This window comes from Dermochelys coriacea, chromosome 15, assembly GCF_009764565.3.
Source record: "Dermochelys coriacea isolate rDerCor1 chromosome 15, rDerCor1.pri.v4, whole genome shotgun sequence".
Classification (NCBI taxonomy): domain Eukaryota; kingdom Metazoa; phylum Chordata; order Testudines; family Dermochelyidae; genus Dermochelys; species Dermochelys coriacea.
This window is the reverse complement of record NC_050082.1, coordinates 9,120,822-9,140,952: the sequence shown is the minus strand read 5'-3', so window position 1 is coordinate 9,140,952 and position 20,131 is coordinate 9,120,822. Positions and strand designations below refer to the sequence as shown.

At 48.4% G+C, this 20,131-nt stretch overlaps 1 long non-coding RNA gene across 1 annotated transcript in view; it reads right to left on the bottom strand.

Annotated features, from left to right (window-relative positions):
- Positions 1-5,788: 5,788 nt before the first annotated feature.
- LOC119843768 overlaps positions 5,789-20,131 on the bottom strand; it is a 75,287-nt gene continuing 60,944 nt past the window's right edge. The window contains exons 2-3 of the long non-coding RNA XR_005289047.2: positions 13,538-13,633; positions 5,789-5,950 (exon numbers count right to left, since the gene is read on the bottom strand). This is a non-coding gene — a long non-coding RNA (uncharacterized LOC119843768). The remainder of the gene's footprint in view (positions 5,951-13,537; positions 13,634-20,131) is intronic.

Sequence of the window (20,131 nt, the reverse complement as noted above, 5' to 3'; positions counted from 1 at the left end):
ACTGTGGACTTGGATGCAGGAGGCCCAAGTTCAATTCCCAGCTGGGTTCTATCCCCTTGGAACAAGTCCCATCAGTGCTCCGTGTCTGTAGTTCTCCAGCTGTAAAGTGGGGGTGATAGCACTTTCCCACTCCAGCAGGTATTGGGAAGGTAAATCTGTAAGTGCCGGTGAGGTGCTTACAGAGCGGCAGTGATGGGGGCTGTGTTAATCCCTAAAGTGTGATCCTGTGCTCTGTCTCTAGGAGGTGCTGCACAGAGCTTGTAACACTGGGCGACATGAGGGCTCAGGAAGCTTTAACCATCTTTGCACCCTCCCAGTTCTATGGCTCCTGGTGTAACAAGCAGCTTGGCCTTCCGGGTCTCTCAGCCTCTGTGGGTGCCCTATGGGTTGCAGCACTGCCTGGAATCTCCCCAGTGCTCTGTGCTGCAGCCCCACCCCTGGCATGCCCCTCCTACCCCAGCAGTCCCTACTTGTAAGGGGTGCTTGGAAGCTAGCTCTATGGCACTCTTCCACAGTGCCCGCCCTGGTGAAACTCTTGCCCACTCAGTGGGACCTGGGGCCTCTTTACACCATACTAGTTCTGTTACCAGGTGTAGAGGAGCTAAGGCAGAGGAGGTGGTCTTGCTCCTAGAGCCCACTGGATCTAGGGGAAAGTCCTTTCCAATTCCCCATGGAAGCCTAGTTCCATCTCTTCAGAGCTTGAGTGAACTGCACAAAATATCTATATCTAAAATAGTTCTAGGGCACCAAAGTATCTACATGTAGGAAGCACACCTCTCTTTTGCTGACTCCTGGACTGGCCATGGTTCTGAAGGCCAAAGCATCCCCTGGAACTAAGAGTAGCATGTGGATTCTGTTCAACAGGAAATAGGCTGCAGTTAATATGCTCTGTCCTCCCCTTGAGATAGGCAAAGCTCCAGCCACAGAGAATTACAAGGAGAAGGAAAGCATGTTGGAATAAATCTCCAGCCAGTTGGATAGTTAGCTCATTGGGTGAAAGTACCTTGAATTTTAGACTTATCTGTAAGCGTTCTGCCAAGTGGCAGCAACAGATACTTATGCACAGAGTACACAATGGGCCAAATTTGTCCCCTAGTTGGCTCCAGCAGAGTCATGCCAAGGACAAATTTGGCCCCAGACAGAAGGCAATTCATCTATGTTTAGGCATGAGGTCTCATTGTAAACAGACTCCTGTGGATCTGCAGGAATCTCCTCTCCCCAACGTATGGCACTACACAACTGACCCGTTGCATTCTGGTGGGTTTTGCCTTATGCTGAAGCATCAGGTATTAGTTGCTGAGACAGGATACCTGTCTTGATGGGCTGATGTTCCAGTACTGTCTGGCAAACATGCTGCTCCTTTGATCCTGTACTAGCTGTGTGCCACTGACAGAGGAAGCTGAAGAGCTCCCAAATCCTCCAAAGCACACGTGTGAGAGATGTGTATCTTCCGACACATCTGCTGCTAGGCTCTGTGTCTATATGGGCATCCTTCCAACCTGCTGGGTAACTGCTACAATATACAGAATAAAGTGACATTTTCCAGCCAAGCAGAGCTGCTCCTTGGTTGCTCCTTAACCTTTCAAAAGCCTTTGACCTGTGATCACACTGGGGGTCTTGCTGCCCCAGGTTAGTATTTAACCAAACACCTTGGCATCGTGTTAGGGCAATGCACTACTGGACAGGCACTCTCATCACCCAAGTCCTGACCATTCTGGCTGTTAAAAACACCTTTTTGCAAGTACAATCCTGCTAGCGCCAAGTCTTGGCCAGATTCCAGTTCTCATAATTATACTCCATCCTGCTCTGTTCACGCCAGTTCTATTCAGTTGGATACAGCATCAGGCTTCACTTCCTGTCTTCAGACAGTGTGTAAGACTTCTGGGCACTGTTAAACACTTTCTGTGCTTCTCCCCAGAGGTGGCTGCATTTCAGTGTGCCTTCAGGCAGAGCTCTGTCTAAGGGACTCAGTCCCAATTTCCTCCCTGCTGCCTGCTAGGTCTGTGGGTTGCGTGGAATGATCTGCAACTGGCCTGTATCAGGTCTGGATTACAACCTACTGTTCTGGTTACGCAGGGAGAGGGCCAAGACTCAGTCAGTTCTCTCACTGCTCCTCACCCACTTGCCTGAGGGGCATGAAGGGACCAGTATGGGGAGCCCCATTGAGCAGTCTCTCCCCCCAGGCTTGGGCCCAGATCCCAGGGAGGCCATACAGCTGAGCAGCGTTGGGTGGGTCTGACTTCCACTGGCAGCTGCTTGAGACTGGACCAGAATAGTCCGCGATCCTTTAGAGATGGCAGATGCTTTAGAAACCTAACCCTCTATCATTACCAGCCAACTCCAGTCACAATCCTGGGAGTAACAAACTCCTCCTAATTAGCAGCAGGATTGGATCAGCAGCATCTGGTCTGAGGGCTGCCAGCGTGACTCTGCCTTGACAAGGGAGCGCAAGTTGCGAAAGTGTTTGTTTCAGGAAAAGTAGAAGGTCAAACCCATGGCACCAGTTCCAGATCTCGAAGGGGTAACTCATGCCTATTCATGAGTTCAGCCAACCCCGCTCTCTCCCAAAGCCTGCACCTCCAAGAATTAAATGAGCAAAGGCAGACATGGGATGCAGCCTGGCTGCTTCCCTAGAATAAAAAGACCTAACGTTCCTTTACAAAATGAAACACATCGCTACTAAAGAGCCTTGGAAACGACGCTCCTTCCAGACAGGTGGAGAATCAAAATTGCCCATGGGGGAGGTCACTGAAGACACCCAGCACGCACTATTTAGAAATCATTCATATTGATACTAGTGAGGTCCAGGCTCCTTTGAGGTAGATGCTGCTGTACACAGAGAGTCATAGAGCCCTGCCCCAGAGACTTTACCATCTAAAGACCAAGCAGCTAAAGGCTGGGAGGAAAGAAGGATTATTCCCTCCATTGCACATGTGGAAAAGTAAGACCCAGAGAGATTAAGTGACTTGCCTTGGGATCGCTCCAGGGATCTATAGCACAGCTAGGAATCAAACCCAGACTGCCCAAGTCCCAGTCCAGGGTGCATGGAGGGACGATCATTCACACTAAGCAAACCTAGCTATGGATCTCCAGAGCTCGCCGATACCTTTGCTGCTCTCTCTGATGAGTGATCAGCTGAGGAGCACAAGCAGCCTCCACTGCTGAGTTCAGCACCTTCAAAACTGAATTAGTCTCACTTAGGCTCCTTTCTCTGCTTCTCAACTGTGAGAGATGCATCACCTGTGTTGCAGCGATTGCCAAGCAGCAACCTCATACCTCTTCTCTCTCCTCCCACAACCCTCATCCAACACAGACTGTATTTTCAAGCAGGCAGGTTGCTATCTGCTGGGGGAATCTGTATCTACAGCTTCCCCCAGTCCTTGATTACCTTTCTACTTTTAAAGATGACTTCCCATCTCACTGAGAGATTTCCAGCTTCATAGGGAGAAAGTCCTTTGCTTTTAGTGAAGCAGGAGCTCCTGGACCCTCCAGCAAAACTTTATTCATAGGAAAAAAAATTAAGAGTGAAAGAGAAAGCATGTGTGGCTGGTTGGGAGGTGGTGGGGGAGAGAATTACTTTTCCATATGTTTTACTGGGGAAGTCTTTAAATGGATCTCCTCAAACTCAAGCTCCAGCGTTAGAAAGGAAGCAAGTCCCATGCAGAGGAAAGGATGATATTTCTCCCAGCGGGGCAGATTGCCATCTTGGTAATATATAATTAGCAGTCAGGCCAAAGAGTTGCTTTCACCCTCAGAGATTTACTGCACATAAATATAATTTGTTCAAGGATCTAAGCAGCTTAAAAAGGAAGTATTTCCTTAGATTTGAAAATAACAGTGGGCCTGAATCCATTTCCCCCTGTTTTAAAACACTGTAACTCAATGGTCTGCAATAGAGCTACTCCCAGCCCAGAAACAAGAGGGAAATCAATCTCAAAGACTTTGACTTGACAGAGAATCACTTTACCAGAATGGGTCATATAATTCACGTGTCGAGTTTGCCCAGTAATCTCCCTCACCTCTCTCACAACACCCCAATATGGTCTGTATTCAGTGCTTAGTTGTGCCAGGGCTTCCTGGAGCTGAACCCAGGCATCTCTAGGCTTGGCACATCAGTTATGAAAGTAAAACAATCTCCATTTTCTGCTCTGAAATTTCAACAGGTTTATCCCTCAGGGCTGTAACCAGGGCAGGGCAAGTGGGACAGCCGTCCAGGGAGCAACGTGAGGGGAGAATGGGGTGGAAAATGGAATGGGCAAAAAATATGGTAGGGGGTAGAGGCCCTGTAATGGGACTGGGATCCCATGGGTCCCATTACCACACCATGCCACCCTTATATCTGCGCTGCTGCTGGTGGCAGTGCCACCTTCAGAGTGGGTGGCCGGAGAGTGGCGGCTGCAGGATGGGGCATGCTGTTTGCAACACAGGGGGACTATTTTTTAAGTCCTGCAACCGTCCAACCCTGTGGTACCCACTCCCGCGCTGTTTGTTGAATTTCTATCTCACTCCCGCTATTATGGCAGCGGGCCTTGGGGAGAAAGCCAGAGCAAAGGCGGCTTGGTCTGTAGCTAGAGAATATATTCAGACTTTTTTTATTTATTTTTTTCTGCAGTTGATTTTAAATTATTTTTCTGCACAAGGTACTACTTTGTATATGATGTAGAATACATGCTTGTAAACATCTAACACTAGTGTGGACAGTAGACTACTCTTTCAAATAAACTTGTTGTGAATGAATGTGCAGTGATATTCTTGTCATTGGTAATGACAATAATACTGCCACACATTCAAAGGCATAACCAGTTTACATTTTAAAATTAAGTCATTGCTTGAGCCCTGCCACCTCTTTCATTACAAATTAAGCACTGTGTCTTTCTGGCTTTATATTTTTTTTTCAACTCTGCAAACTCCTTAACCATGACAAAATCCATTAAATTTTTCACTCATTTTTCAGTTGTAGGGCAATAAAGCCAGTTCATGAGAGTCATCCATCAATGTGATCATTCATCTCAAGGAACCTGTCTGGTTTACCAAATCAAAGTTTTTCAGGACCTCAGACAGAGCTTTGAGCCTCTATAGATATAGACCCTTTCAACAAGAGGAATTCCAAGGCTTAACTCTGCCTGCATGTTCACACACATACCACTTTACCTACCAGGGAAGTGCAGACACCTCCGGTTGACAACACTCAGCAATGATCTAGCACAACAGTGTAGGCCAGGAAGTAAAGACAAAGAGCTTATTAATAAAACCTCCAGGGAGATTTCGGTAGGCAGAACTCTATTACCCTAGTCAGAATTTGGCCATGGCAAGAGTGCTAATGGGTTGGGGGACCCAACTCCTCTCAAAAATCACTTCCCTAGTCACATAGCTACAGTCCCTTGGTCTGAGAGAACCAGAGAAAAGGCATGTTCAGGCATTTCCCCTCTTCACTGGAAGAGAAGGCAGAGCTAAAACCTGGAGACTCAGGGAGCATGTTGCAAAACTCCCCATCTTGCAAAGCCTTTCTGCAGTAACCTAAAACATATTACACCAATGAAAGAGATTTATAGCCACAGTGAGCAAAGCTGCTAGAACTAGAACAGGGGAGGACAGGGGCCCTGGATGGACCACTCCACAGGTGAAATGCACCCCAGCACAATAAGCTGACACACCTGAATCCCACTTAGTCCCTCCAGCCAAGATGTAAGCATCACACAGGCCTCCAACACAAAACGGTCCCCAAACACCATGTTAGGTCATTGGCTCACTATTGATTTAGATGGAAGGATGCCACCTACCTCACTTCTTAGAGCATCATGGACTTTAATTGAAAATCTCACAGTCAAACATTAACCCAAGCTGATGCTGCTTAGCTGGTTAAACCTAATGAGATCCTAGCAAAAGGTGATCAGGCTGCAGGAGTGGAATAGTAACAGGTTGGAGCCCAAGGAAATCTGGTCCAGAATACCTGTTAAGAGAGGAAAACATTTACTACTTTATAAGTCAGGAAACATTAAACTGTAACACGAGTCTGTATTTCAGAAATCATGAACATTTAAGCAACTGAAAACTCAGTACATGATAGAGGAAACTCCGATCTTCACTACATCAAGCTGAGTGAGTTTGTATCCATTTCCTGAGACACTGAACTATTTTGGATGCATTTCAGCCAATGTCATAGAACCTGAAGAAATGCAAATATTTGTCCAGTTTCATGGGTCCTCTCTACCCCAAAGTCAACCCACTTCCCCCACACACTAATTCCACAGTACCCAGTAAAGACAGGCCAATGTCAGTTCTCACAGACCCATTTAACACTGCAGAGGACTAAGGGCATCTCTCTCTCTCAATCTGAGTCTTTTCCCCCTTTGTCACTCAAGCTGGGGAAATTTTCATGAGTTCCTACAAGGTGATTAAATGCCAGCTTTATAGTACATTTTATTCCAAAGAGCAAATCACATGTCACACACTCAGTCAGATCTAATGAGACCAGATACACATGGGGTAATATTACATTTTCTTCTTAAGGTTCCTGCTGGCTCTTGTAAGCTTGCCGGCTTCCTAAAGATCCTCTTCAGGCAGCCTACACGCCTGATGTGTCAATTTGCCTCTCTAGTTACCACCTTACATTGTACCCTCTCCCTGATGGAAAGCATGGGGACCAGCTCTGACCTGCACAATCTTGCATTGATCCCCAGGCTTGAATCTGAGCTATATCCTGCCCTCCCTGCACTACCTTACTGATCCACTGCGGCTGCACAGTGCCTAAGTGAGGATAGAACTTTGTCCCAAGTTAAGATGCACCAAAAAAGCCCCCACAAATCTGCTGGAGCAACATGATTGGCCAGATTCATTTCTAATGCAACTCCACAAACTTCATAAATGTAGACAACATAGTGAACTCTAGCCAACTTAACAAACAATCTTGTCGCTAAGAGGGCTTAACAGACAGAGTGCCTTAATCTGCTTCTGGAGTTCAAATTAATTAAATGCTGAGACTCTGCACTAGTCTTGCTGCCCTTTCCCAAATCTCTCTTCCACAATAGCCAATATTAATGGATTCCTACTTACGATGACACACAGGCATAAACCCTGGTGGGGCCGGGGACAGGTGAGTAAACTTGTTTGCAAAGTAAAATAGCTACAGGAGGCCGCAGCTGACTGGAGAAAGTTGTCCTCAGCAGGGTTTCCATTGTCCTGGAATGGCAGCAAGGCTACATGGACAGCTCTATGCTGTTGTTCTGCTGGTAGGGACTGTATATAACTTCTACAAGAGGGAAACAGACAGACAGACAGAGACAAGAGGCCAGCCCAGGCTTCCCTAACATTCAGGACTGATTGAATGCCCAGTTCTGAACACAGGGATGCTCTTGAGCTGGTGTAAATCTGCATCACTCCATTGAAGCCCAAGGTGCTTCACCAGCTCAGGATCTGGCCCATCATAGACTGGACTCACAACATTTGAACCCTGATGTGGATGCAAATTTGCACTCGCCCCAAGTTTTGTGTGGGAGAGGGCAGCGGCTCAGTGTGCCCATTCAGAAAAGGAAACATACTTGTGGAGGGGTCACTCTCCAGGCAGAGCACCCCTTCGTGGCCAGGTGTGGTGCAGCAGCCTCTCTGACTCCGATACCCTCTGAGCCTGCAATCATCTGCCCCTTCTCCTGAATCAGCCCCCTGGCCAGGAAGTTCACAGTGCCCACCCCTTGCAAGGGAGGTACAGTCCAACCCTGGGCTCAACAGTCCTTGTTTGTCAGGAGGGCTTTACATCCCTTTTCCTGCTGTCATGTAGGAGAACCCAGGCCTTCCCTCTCCTCTGGGTTCCCGGCCAAGCCCCTGTACTCAATAGCTGCTGTCTGACTTCCTCAGATTAAATTGCGGCTTCCCAGGGCTCCTTCCTACCCTCATCTGCCTCCCTACTCCTCTCTCAGAGCAACTCATTTCAGTGCTTTGTCCCTGGAGGTTCCAGCTCCAGAGCCTGGGCTCAGAGGGTTCAGCCTGACCACAAATGCCTACACTGCAATTTTATAGCCCCACAGCCTGAGCACCCAAGCCCAAGTCAGCTGACCTGAGCTAGCTGCCACCATGTTGCGGGCCTTTTATCACAGGTTAGACATACCAATAGGGACTGTGGCAGGATGTGGCTTTTACTCTCCATCACAACATTATACATGCATGTTCTGTGAGCAGCTGGACTTTAAGGCTGGCCTAACAGAGTTAGAATGAAAACTCCCTTAGACTTCTTTGGAAATCCCAGCCTAAGAATGGAAAATATCAGGTCCCCACCAACACCAGGAATCTGTCTTCTGAGTCCCTCTTGCATGAAATTCTCCACAAAAGAAATAAAATACCCTTTCTCCAGATAATCATGGCAGAAGCTGTGTTACCTGCTCTGCTGTAATTAGCAGCAAAGCCACCAAAAAATTGCACAGATGGAAAACATTTAAGAACCAAAAATAAAAAAATGGATCTGAGCTGCAAGAAAGCAAGCAAAATCCATCATGGCTAATTATTTGCTCTTAATTGTCAAAAAAGATGGATTTATGAAAGGAGGTTTTCAGCAGAACGAGAGCATAAGTGTTCTTAAAGCCAAGCACTGTAGCAGAATCTGAAAGCAAGACTTTTCATAATCCATGGGCTGTTAATTATCTAAACACAGGTCCCTTGGAGCTGCCTGAGTGAAGATTAATTAGTTTTTGAAATAATAGCTAAATTGATGCTGGGGAAGGAGTTCAGGCTCCAAAATAATGGCTGAAAATTAGCCGCCTGTTTCTTCATTTCTCTTTGCAGCATTCAGAAGAATATTTGTCTCTGTTGCTTTTTTGGAGATGAGCCATTAATCACACAGGCAGCTGGTCCCTTCCTAAATTTGTGATGCTACAAAAAAAGGAAGAGGAAGAAATTGCTCACAGAAGTAGGAAAGGGAAAGAAAAAGAAAATCTAGTGATTAGCATTCTGCAGCGGCTGTCTCCAAGAAAAGTCTGGGTCTGATATCTCTGGGACTCGCACCCTTGTAAATCAGAACTAATTCCATTGGCATGAAGGGAGTGACACTAGTGTAAGTGGGGATAAGCGAGGAGAAAATCAGGCCTTCTATCCACAAAAAAGTCACTTCAAGGTGTTGGGGACTGATTGGGCTATCTAGTGGTCAGAGAACTCGTGGGTTCTACAGCTAGCTCTGTCACAGGTTGATGGTGGGCAAGTCACATCTTCTGTGCCTCAGTTTCCCCATCATGGAGATGGAGCAAATACTCCAGTGCCCATGGAAATGGGCTGTGAAGCATAAGTAATCAATGATTGCACAGCACTTGAGATCTTTGGATAAAAGGCTCTTGTGTCAACAGGAAAGCCTGATGGGAAGATGTGTTAAAGGATGGCTCAACTGTGGGGAAAGATGGTTGGGTTGTTTATAGCACTCCTTCAAGTCAAATCAATGGACCTCTTCTCTCTCACTCTGAAAATACAAGGGAAACTGTTTGTTGCTTCACCACTGTAAAGGGCAAAACCACAAGGACGTATGACTCCAGATGATGGATCTGCAGTTCCAGCCTGCCACACACCCACCATCTTGAGAGATGCCAGGAACCTCTGTCTGTACAGATTCAATGAGCCAAACCATCTCCCTCTGTGACCTCCTGCATGCGAAAGAGATGGATTGCCATTAACCCTATGGGCAGTAAAACTGCAGCCTGCCCATTAGCCTTCTCCAGTGGAGTCTGGAAGTGAGCTGGTGCAAGCTGACCCAACAGTGAGCTCAGCAGGTGAAGCTTGGGAGCTCTGACTCAGAAGAAGGCAGGCGGGAACCAAACACAGCAGCACTGCACAGAACTCAGTTCATTCACCTCTGAAGGGCACTGAACCTGTGGGGTCAGGAAGGGTAAGTGGTTTGACCCTGAACCTTCAGGGAAGGATTAACTGTTTCTATAGATTCCCACACAAATGGCTTTGGAAAGCTGATGTCGAGGTTATGGGCACCTCTCAGTGGTCTGAGCACATTTCCCCAGTCAAGAACGTGGAAATTTTTCTGAAAAAGAAATTGAAACCCAGGAAATTCAAGGCTGACTTTTCAAGTATCAGAAACTCAAAGTTGAAAGGGTGGAAGATTTGCTGTAAAGCAGCCAAACGCGCTAAATCCCCATAGGGATGGCAGTTTCCTTTCTCCCCTTGTTTGCATGAACCAAAAAGGTGCACCCTGGAATTGGTTTGCTTCATAAACATCTCTGACACAAAGTGTGACAATTTGTGCTCTAATTCCATGAGCTGGGCAGGCAACATGGGTATAGGGAGACACACCAACTTCATGTCTCTTGACATATGGAACCATGGGGCCCAGTCCTGGGAGGTGCACAGGGGACCGATTGCAGTCAGGGAGCTAGCTATTTAACCAGGTATTTGTTTTAGAAACCAGCTTGTGTCCCGGCTGCCCATGAAGGGGGCCGTAAAGTAGTACAGCCACTGATTGGAAGTGAGGCATTCAAGTAGTGTGGGTCATGGACAAGACAAAACTGCTTGTTGGGGGTGGCTAAGGTAGTCAGGATTCTTTAGATCTATCAAACCCCCAGCCCCTTCCTCCCATTTCTCCAAACTCACCCCTTCCTCTGAGGCAGCTGGTATGGGACATAGCTGGAGATGAGATATTGGAGGAGATGGAGCTCAGGTCTGACTTGGAACTGTGATTGCTCAGGCCTTAGACTTCAAAGCAGCTTAGGGTAATGAACCAGGCAAAGACTGATGTGTTCTGGGAGGTGCCTGCTATGCAGGGGAAAGGCTGAGGAGCTCACGTTCATCCCCCATGTGGAGGATTCAGTAGGCACCTTGGCTGCAGACTCTCGCTGCTCTCTGCTTCCTCCCAGCCCAGCACCAGACAGAGAGCAAAAGCAAGGAGAAAGATCAGCTGGGAAAGCTGGAACTATTGTTTGTTTAAAAAGGGGGCATAATGCCATGCACATGGGGCCAAATCCACTCCCACGTGCCCAGCCTAAATAGCTGGGCAACGCTCTGGGGAGATGCCAAGGTAGGAAGGGCAGGGATATGCAGAGCAACAGATCCTTGCCCCACCGCCTCTGAGCCCTGCATACTGAGCTCCATGATGCACAGGGGGTACCCACCTTAGGTGACATTCACCCCTGGCCAGAGGGCCCCAGGCTTGTGAGTACCTTTCACCCTCAGAGTGTCAATGGGACTTGAGTGGTGCACAGGCCTCGCACTGGGCCTCTGCCCGGGGGCGGTTTAGTTGGTTCTGTGCAGCCACCAGACACGTTGATTCTCTTCCCCCATGTGTACACTGGGTCTGCTGCCAGGGGCACAAGGACCTGTCACGGGTGACTCCCTGTGAGTCTCTTCAGGCCTTGACACCAGGCCACAACCACTCCAGGCCTCATTCACCACCACTGGGCCCGGCTGTAGTGCATCTTTACAATGAGTCTCCAGCTTCCCCACTTGTTTCTGGGGAAGGGACAGTAGCAGCAGCCTGTCCTTCCTACTTTTGCCTTCCTTCAGGCTCCCAACTGTTCCTCCTGTCAATATACATCCCCCCTCCCCCCTGCTGGGGTTGCTGCCCCTTCAATTAGCCCTTCAGTGGTAGCTCCATTCCCTTAATTGACAACTCCGTCAATTACTTGTCTTCTAATTAAGCCCCAATTAATATCTACTGGTGGGTGTTAGAGAGACAGCTCCTGACTCAGCACACCCTGGTCCAGGGCCCTCTGCCCCCACTGAGGACTCAGAGAAAGCAGAACTCCTCCCTTAGTGCACAGTACACAGCCCATGAGTGCATGGTACTGCAAATGTTCTGAGCACTGAGCTTTCCCTCCCCTCAACCCTTCAAGAGATGAAGCCAGTGCTGTGATGATCAGATCAGAAGTTATCCCAGAGTTTTGTGGTGCTCGCTTCCACTTTCTACTTGTGCCTGTTCAAGAATAAGGAGCCAGCTGCCAAGAGCAGAGCTGGCCTTTGCCTGGGACCCTTCTTTCCCCTTTTCCCATGGGTGAAGTTTTACTAGGAAATCCAGCTCCTAAGAGCGACTTCCAGAAAGGAAATACAGACCTTTTCCACGGGCCACCTGGCTCCCAGCAGGTGAGCAATATAAATTTGCAAGGCACTGTGGGAAATTAACTTTGTGCTACACTTAACTGAGACAGCACCCAGCTGAAGGCTGTGACTTTAATCACCGAAGGCTCCATTTGCAAAGCCCCTTGTCTCAGAAGAGTGTCTGTTCCATAAAACATGCACAGCTGTCATGTGCAAAACTCTTAGAAGCATTTATGGATGTATATTACCTTGAATTTTATAGCACAATAAATAAATGAGGAGAGCCTGACATCCATCCCCTAATCAAAGTCTACATGGCTTCACCCATCACAGCTCCTCAAACTAAAGACTGGAGGAAATGTGTGGCCGAGAATTGCATTCCTCCTACAGGTCTGCACGCACCTGTGTGATAGAAAGGTCACATTCCCAGAGCAGGATGCCCAAGATCTCATTTCTTTTCTAGGGTATTTGCATATGGATCCTTAATAAACCTGTATTAACATGAACTATAAAGGGCCGTCAAAGCTACTGATTGACTGTCTTTTGCAGCAAACAGCTGTAACAAAACCAGACTCAGCTTACACTCTGTTCCTTCCTTCTCTTTTGGCGGAGAGGGGGGTTGTTCCTTTTGCGTGTGTGTATGTGAAGAGACTGACAGTACTGGACAGACGGTGCTATACTACACGGAGGTGCTGTGCAAGCTTCCGACATGCTACGAATGAACTTGAGACTAATCACACTACCCCCTGCTATGTCAGTCTCAAGCCTCCGAAGTGCATCTCACCACCCTGATGTGCAGCATCCACACGTTAGGTTATGGCCAGAGTCTGATCTCATTGACATCAGCATTACTCCATTAAAAAAATCAGAGCCACTCCTGATTTACACCAACGTGAGGGAGAGCAGGACCAGCCCCAGTGCATCCAGAATGGGAGTGCTTGTGGAGGCCGATGAGGAAATGCTGATGGGAGGTTTTCTGTTAGAAAGGGGAAGGGAGAGCCTGTGACATGCCCAGCATAAAGACGAAGGCCATCCCGATTCCCAGGGTCACTTTATGACCCCACATCTCATGTATCATAAAGAAGCTAATGCAAAACCGGACAGTGAGCAGCAAACAACTCCTGAGCAATGCTGGATCCCCCTCAGCTCTGCCAGCTTCAGCTGAACCAGCCCTGAGAACAGGTGACAAAATGCCACTCACAGCAGCAGATCAAAGGCAACGTGGGGAGAAAATGCACCACATGGCTGTGCTGGGGCAGGCTGATCCCCCAGCTCGCGGAGCGCGCTGGCTGAGGGCTGTGTAACCTTGTGGCATCGCTTGGCTGCTGTGCCCTATCTAAATTAATCACTCTCAGCGCAGGCACAAAAAAGTCAAGTGGCAGCCGCCTCCCCTCCCATTACTTTGATTTTTCATCCTTTGCCTGCTGGAATAAAAAATGACTCTGGCTGTGGCTCTCCGCCATCACCACGCAAGGCAGCCTTTGTGCACACACAGCAACAGGCTGCTTGTTGTTACCATACCAACCTGGGAGCCTCATCTGACACAGGATAACTGATTCCCATCATTCATTTTGTCCTTCACTGTCCGGTGCAACCAGCTGGCTGATTTATCTCCAGCAGCCTGGAAGGGGTTCAAGACACAAGCAGCCATTAAACAAAGTGGTGGCATGTGCTACTCAAGAAAAAAAAACAACGTGTGCTTGGAGAGGCTTATTTGGGGAAGGTGCATCTCTTCCTGTAGGGCGGTGAGGGAATCTCTCTCCTGGATGCCCAGTGTGGCTTTCCATGATGCCCCTGATGCTCCTGCAGGGTGGAGAGCAGGCTTGACTGGACTAGCCACATAATCAGTGGGCAAATAGCCAGCTGTGAAAGGGAGGAAGCCATCGGACGCATCCACCAAAATCTGGACAGGGGCTGATGGAAGAACCCAAAGGAAGCACCGTATTTAAAGTGTTCATTATGGACTTGATTTTCAGAGGTGTTGAACACCTGCAGCTCCCATTGCCCATGGTGCTCAGCACCTCTGAAAAAATCAGATGACATGTCACCTTGTCTTGTGGTTGGCTTGTCTACATGGGGACAGCCAGGAAAGTTAATCCGAATTAAAGAAGGGTGTGAATTTGAAATGGATTTGTTAAACTATATTAAAACCCTGTATGGACAATGGTAATGAAAATTAAAGTGGCTTTAATTCAGTTTAACTAATCCACTTCATATTCACATCCTTAGTTTATTTGGATTAATTTTCCTGGATGCCCCTGTGTAGACAAGCTCATGGCCTTCATTCTTCAATAAAACTTGAAGAGCCAGGCTCCCCCCTGGGGTGAGAAGGGCAGCTCCACTGAAACCAACAGCGTGGCATTGGCCTACAGATACAGGGGATTTGGGTCAGTGTTATTTTTTATACCTCCTACGCAGTATCTTCCATGCTGGTTGTTTTATCTTTGTTCCCCCACTTTCTCATCCCTGGGCCAGAGCAATTTTACAGCACTAATACTAGGCCCCTAGGAGGTCCCCAAGGCAGCTAACTCTGCAAGGTACCTAGTGCAGTCTATTTTTGGTTTCCCTTTTAGCTATTTCTTAGCCCCAGGAGGCAGATAATGTTCATCCCTTTTTACAAGGTGATTAAATGCTGCCTCCGGAACACATTTCATTCCAGGAAACAAATTATGTACAATACACTCCGTGGGATCTAATGAGAAGCAACACTGTCAGGTGCCAGCAGTGACTTTGCTGTCAGGTTTTACGTTCAAATGGCTGTTGTAAGGCCACCTAGAGAGTCTGCTAGACCACTATCTAGCTGTGACAGAAGACCCCACCATTCACGTGCCAGAGGAGTCCCACTGTCTTAATGCAGCCTCAGTCCATGAAGCCTGCATCTAATGCTGCAGGTGGTGGTTACAATGTGGTCTTCTACGTGTGTGTTTATAAAGATCCTCAACCCTTACATTGCAGTGCTATGAACTACAGTAATGAACTTCCTATGCTCCCAGTACAGCTCACAAACTGAACAAGGTGGGGTGAGCTCCATATTTGGATGGGAGCACATCAGGGAAAAAAATGTCAGGTGCTGCCTGGAGTGGTATTGGTGCCTCAGCAGCCAGATCTCTTCCCTCTGAGGCTGATCTGCACTAGGCTGCTTACTGCAGATATTCCACCCTTGCTACCATCAGTCGAGCTCTACTAGCGGTGGCAATGTGGGGGCAGCATGGAGTGTAGACGGGCCATATGTCAACCCCCATCTCATCTACCCATGGTTTGGAGCAGCGCTAAATGACATGGTGGTTAAAATGCTAGTGATTGCTGGGGGCCTGTCTACACTAGTGCTTCCAAGGTTGCTAACACTCATGGAAAGTCCTGTATAGACAAGGCCTCAGTACTGGACCAATATCCCTCCACGGGGCTAGCAAGGGCCGTGTTGTTGGCAATGTGAAAACCTAAGGCACTAGCTGCATGAGATGCTTAAAGATCCCATGCAGCATTTTGCTAAAGCAGGGAAGTGTTAACCCCAGCGTCCTGGTCACGTTCCTGCTCTGGGAAGCAAATTCTGCCTCCCTTGAATTCTCCTGTTGATTCAACAGGGCAAGACAATCTTCACTTCCTGTCCTGAACTGGTATACAGCGTTGCTTCTAAATAATTACTCCATGACAGGGATAATGCTACCCCCATACCGTGGGGGTAGTGGTTGAGGAAGAATAGTCCAGGGCTTAGAGCTGTAGGATTTGGGCGACCTGGATTCAAGTTCACAGCCTTCCGGTGTGACCCTGGGCAGGTCATTTAGCCTCTCTGTGCTTCAGTTCCCCACCTGTACAATGGGGATAAAAGCACAGCCCTGCCTCTCAGGGGTATTGTGAGAATAACTACATTAAAGATTGGGAGGTGCACAAATACTGTGGTAATGGAGGCCATATAAATTTAGATAGATAGATTAAATAAGTCATTAATGTCTGAGATCCTTCAATGGAGAACCCCATACCCAGGCTAAGTATTATTCTATAGAATAACAGAGTTGGTGCCAGAGCCTTGGGTGTATTATTGATATACAGGTGTGCTGCTAGTGATCTGCTGATTCAGTGTCCCAGGCAGGAGCTAAGCTGAGCCAACAGATGGCTGTTGGCCTCTCGCTCACCCCAGTATGAGTTCTTTCCAAAAAATCCGCTGCACCTGCTTTCAGAGGCTTCCACAAGCATTCAGAATAGATTATAAAGAGCTCTGGGAGAGGGAGAAAGTCCTGTCACACACGCTACACCAGGCAGGGAGAGCGAGCGCTTGCTGGCATCAAGCCCATTGAGTTGTCATGGCAACAGGGATTTTTTAAAGCAATTAGCGGCAGGTTCATCTGCATCGTTTTGAGAGACAGGCACTCAAAGAGCCCTCTGTCCAACAGAGGGGCTGCCCCAGCACTTGCTGCACACAGACTAACAAGTCCAAATTCTGCTCCATGTCAATCTGATGTGGCTGCTCCGAGAGGCTCTGGGTGAAGCTTGCTGGCTCTGGAGTTTGTGGATTGCAGCCAAAGAAAGGGCAGGAAGGTGGCTGAGTTTCAACTGGTTTCTCACACTCAAACAAACATTTGTGGAACATCTGTCCAGGGCTCGCCCAGTGCTAGCGAGGTCAGACTGGCAGGACAGGGGTCCCCACAGCCCGGCACAGCAGGGCTGAATGTGGAAGGCAAAGGTTTCCCCCATCCCCAGGTATTCTCAGAGCCAATTTATAGCAGCGAGTGAAGGTCAGGCTGTACCTGACACAAGACAACCAAAGGCCTCTCTGTTAACCCTGAGCAGCACTCCCCTGCGGGGAGGAACCACAGCTACTAGTCAGCGTGAAGAGCTTGAGGGGAGTGCTTCCCTGGTGGGACTGGCAGAAGGTCGTAAGCAGCATATGCTGTACACCAGGGCAGAGCAGCTGCCTATAACTGATTCCAACAGGAAGGCACTTCTGCTGGGGTCACAGTTACGGGGCTGCTTGCCCATCTGTCCCCTCTCTGGTCTCGGAGCACATCCCCTCAGGAGTTAGTCCTTGTGCTTCCACCTGCTTTGGGGGGGAACGTTGCAAGTCTGCCATTCTTAGACTGGGACTGGATATAGCAGCCCATCTCTGCCAAGCCCTTACTGCCCTGCAGGTCCGTCAGGGTTCAGGCACATCCCATTTCTCCCTTCAGTCTGCGACCAGAGATAAACAGCAACCAACACCCTTTGTAAAACACCAGTACTGTTCATTTAGCAGTACGAGCAAAGCTCTAGAGAAAAAGGATTTTAAAAACCAACAACAAGTCCATGCGCATGTCTTCTTCACCACTGTCCTACCGTCCCTGATAGGTTTCAGAGTAGCAGCTGTGTTAGTCTGTATTCGCAAAAAGAAAAGTAAGACTTGTGGCACCTTAGAAACTAACATTTATTTGAGCATAAGCTTTCGTAAAGTGAGCTGTAGCTCACGAAAACTTATGCTCAAATAAATTTGTTAGTCTCTAAGGTGCCACAAGTCCTCCTTTTCTTTTTGTCCCCTGATAGTCATCTAGGAAGACCTAGCTTCTCCAGACATCCCTGGCAGGCTCCTGTCTCATGCCCTCTTTTGCTCACCCTCTCCCTGAGAGAGAGAGAGTCCTTTTTAAACCTAAATTCTGTGTTCTCCTACGGGCCCTTGGCCATTACTAGCAAAACCAGTATTCTGTCTTTGGGCCTGCAAAAATCAAATCTAACAGTTCTGGCATTGGCAAAGACTGTTCTTTTTTTACCCTGAACAATGCTGGCCCTCAACAAGTCTTAAGTTTCTGCTGATAGGTGACTATCCTGAGCCATTCGTTTCATTCCTGCATGTACCCAGACAGCCAGAGATTGAGGTAACCCAATATCGCCATAGAGTAAACACCATCGCAATAAGCAGGGTGACACACAGCATTCATGAATTATTGCATGGCAGCTCCATTGCTATCATAGCTGGCTTCTCTTAAAGGCACCTTAGCTTAGACGAGAGGGGCTTCATCCCAAGCTGCTGAGGGAGTACGGGGGAAGATGAAAAACAGAGCCCAGTGGACATGGATAAGGAGCAGTGGCAACAAGACGGGTCAATGAGTTCTTTAGATCCTTAAGAAACAAAGAAGCTGCTTTCATGCGATGGTAATGTTTTGTGATGCAACGTGCTCATATCTAGTTATTTATCTAGCAGAAACATTGTATCGGGTGCTTCATAGCTAAATGCGAAGACAAGGACGTCAACTTGAAAATTACAGTTGAAATAATCTAACACGTCCCTCGTAGTTAAATACCTAGCTCCTCTCTGCAGACTTCACCTGATTAAATCTCACAGCACCTCAGAAAGGTGGGCAAGTCTCCTGAGCCTGTTTTCCAGACTAGGAAACTGAGGCACAGAGCAGTGGAGAGACTCACCCAAGGTCACTGAAGAGGGCATCATGGGATTGCAGCAAGCCTGTACTCAGACTGCTAGATCACATTTCTCTCTAGGTAGCATCTTCGGTAATTAGGGCAAACAAATACAGGAAAACAATGGTCTAGCAGCAGAATTCTCTCTGCACAGAGTTAGTTTTTTAAGCTGGGATTTTCAAAGGACCCTAAGGGAATTTGGCACCCAAATCCCACCAAAGTCAATGGGAGATGTGTGCCTAACTCCCTAGGGCTGCACTGAACGTCCCAGACAACGTTATCTTCTAGGATGGCTGTGGGAGCGGGAACTCAGCGCAGCATATGCTTTGAGCTCACACATTTGGCTGTGGAAACTCCCATTTGCATCACACCCCTTCTAAGGGTCCTGGGGGGTTATAAAAGGATGTGAGGGTGGAAGATTATAAATTGCTTCAGTGTTGGAGTCTCCTCGTTAGCTCTTTACAGGCCAGAGGTGTTTTCAGGCATCCCCCCGAGATGCGGGCCTTGTGGCAAGGGGCAGCACGTCACTGTAGGGCAGGCTCCTTTTCTGTAAAGCCCTCTGGTCAGACAGTCAGGAGTGCGTCAGCTGTTCCTGACACCTCCAGCTAGCAAATGGCCAGGTGCTGCAATGACAGTTTCACCAACGCCCGGAAGGGAGAGGAGTTACTGCAGGAATTTACCCTTTTGCCAATGACATTTCAGTGATGAATGCGAGGCCAAAAGGTGAGCAAGTGAGAGGAGCATCAGACATGGAGGTGACCAATCCAGGCACTTCTGGGGGCAGAACATCTGGAGCAAAAGGCACTCCCCTCTCTGGAAGCACTTGGCATAGTGCTGAAGAAATTATGTCCAGGCCAGGGGAGAAAGGCTAGAATGATGTTCGATAACTCACTGCTTTCCCTCTGGAGCGAGAGAGCATGGACGCTACTCCCATTGCAGGCACTACCTGCTACTTTCATGTGGAGTGTCTTCAGATAATGGTAGTACAACCATTAGCAAGGAAACAGAACAAATGGCAACCTCCAGCTGCCTCTCTGGGGATCTGACTTAGGAACACTGCATTCAGGCAGGGGAACGTTTGGGTCAGTGCTACACCAACCCAGGCCAATCCTCAGCCACCCCCATGCTAAATGCTGAACCCCCAGCAGCCAGGGAGCAAGCCCACCCATCCGTCCATGTGTGCTGGGAGAAGCACACTTCAACAGTTCAGGCTCCATTTTCCGGGACAAGCCCAGAGGCCCGGTTCTCTGCTTTACAGTCGCTTTGCAGTGTTCTGCCAACACAAAGGGGACATGAAGCCAAGAGGATTGGTAGGCTGGCAAAGCCTCCCTTGAGAATGCAGGCTGCCACAGCCCCTCCCAACCTACATCACAGGGGTTACCTCTTGTGGCTGGAGGGAGCTGGGCATAAGGGACAGCAGCCTGGAACCTTTTCCAGTTTACACTAGGGACCAAACCAGCCCTCAAATCAGGAAGCTACAGAGATGACAAAGTCCCTACTGCTGCCACCCCATGTCCTACACCAACCACAGACTAGCCAGTCCCCAGCACCAGAGCCTAAGGCATCTCCCTGAGTACATTCTCATCCCACTACAGCTCTGAGAAATGCATACTGGAAAACCTTAGGAGATGACAGTCCTCATCTGAAATGTCTCCAGGTTCCAAGGGTGGGTGAGAAGCCCTCTCCCCAGTGTGCAAAGGGAGGGAAACTCCTTAAGAACTCAGCTGGGGTAGAAACC